This window comes from Salvelinus alpinus, chromosome 26 (assembly GCF_045679555.1).
Source record: "Salvelinus alpinus chromosome 26, SLU_Salpinus.1, whole genome shotgun sequence".
NCBI classification, from domain to species: Eukaryota; Metazoa; Chordata; class Actinopteri; order Salmoniformes; family Salmonidae; genus Salvelinus; species Salvelinus alpinus.
This window is the reverse complement of record NC_092111.1, coordinates 16,476,886-16,478,810: the sequence shown is the minus strand read 5'-3', so window position 1 is coordinate 16,478,810 and position 1,925 is coordinate 16,476,886.

The window sequence follows — 1,925 nt, the reverse complement described above, 5'->3', positions numbered from 1 at the left end:
GGGCCATTATGTTTCAATGATCCTACGCTGTAACACACAACGATGGTGAGATATTGTCAGCCTGTGTGTGTGTGGTGGCTCCCTATTGTATGGCTATACACACTAATTCATTAAAATTAGATCAACGACATTCATGGATTGATGATGATGATAATTAATGATGACCATGATGATATGCAATTGGCCTATGATCGTTTGCTTCAAGATGTCATGTTTTTATTATGGCACGTGTGCTGTATCATCCCCAAAACATTATCTTGGGATGTGTTTGGTTCTTGCGCCGCTCTGTGGAATTAAAATTGAACTGTTATTTATAAGTAGCCTAATCCTACTGTAGTTCTGCCCTAATCCTTTCTCTTTACCTTTAACATTGGAATAACCACAAGTCTATGGCCTAATTCTCCGATAAATATATATATTTTTAAATGCATGGAATACACCTGATTTAATAAATGTAGCAAATTGTTATTATGATTATTGTTTTTATACAGTAATACACAGTAAGTATACCTACACGGATGGAACAGAACAGTTGTGGACATAATATGAGCTCTTAGAAAAAATAACTGCTCTAAATGTTTCATAATTAGTAAGTGCCATATAGACTATATTGAGTTGTACAGGCATGCTATGCAATTCGAAAAAAACTAACCTGACAACCACACTTCCTAGATATGAAGCAACTTGTCAAGTCGCCATATGGGCCATTATGTTTCAATGATCCTATGCTGTAACACACAACGATGGTGAGATATTGTCAGCCTGTGCCTGCAGGTTTGTTCATGTGAAATAAATATTTGTGTATTTCAAGAGAGATGGAGAGATTTTTGAGGCATGGGGAGACAGCGAGAACAGGAGAGATGTGAAGATAAAAATATTAAGAAAACGAACGTGACAACAACAATGCAGCTGTGAGAAAGATAACAGGAAATGTTCATTAATTCCTGCTAATTTTTCATTATTCAGTATTGAGAGTGTATTTTAGTGTTAGTTGACCTTATGGTGAACCAATGAGAGCTACTTTGGTCATAGTTAAACGTAGGCCCAATTTCAGTCTATCACAGATACAGGAAATCACACTGCGGGTTCACTGAGGGGCGAATCCTCAATCCTAACTTCCACTTAAGTAAAATGTTTCCTATGTACACTGCTCAAAAAAATAAAGGGAACACTAAAATAACACATCCTAGATCTGAATGAATGAAATATTCTTATTAAATACTTTTTTCTTTACATAGTTGAATGTGCTGACAACAAAATCACACAAAAATTATCAATGGAAATCAAATTTATCAACCCATGGAGGTCTGGATTTGGAGTCACACTCAAAATTAAAGTGGAAAACCACACTACAGGCTGATCCAACTTTGATGTAATGTCCTTAAAACAAGTCAAAATGAGGCTCAGTAGTGTGTGTGGCCTCCACGTGCCTGTATGACCTCCCTACAATGCCTGGGCATGCTCCTGATGAGGTGGCGGATGGTCTCCTGAGGGATCTCCTCCCAGACCTGGACTAAAGCATCCGCCAACTCCTGGACAGTCTGTGGTGCAACGTGGCGTTGGTGGATGGAGCGAGACATGATGTCCCAGATGTGCTCAATTGGATTCAGGTCTGGGGAACGGGCGGGCCAGTCCATAGCATCAATGCCTTCCTCTTGCAGGAACTGCTGACACACTCCAGCCACATGAGGTCTAGCATTGTCTTGCATTAGGAGGAACCCAGGGCCAACCGCACCAGCATATGGTCTCACAAGGGGTCTGAGGATCTCATCTCGGTACCTAATGGCAGTCAGGCTACCTCTGGCGAGCACATGGAGGGCTGTGCGGCCCCCCAAAGAAATGCCACCCCACACCATGACTGACCCACCGCCAAACCGGTCATGCTGGAGGATGTTGCAGGCAGCAGAACGTTCTCCACGGCGTCT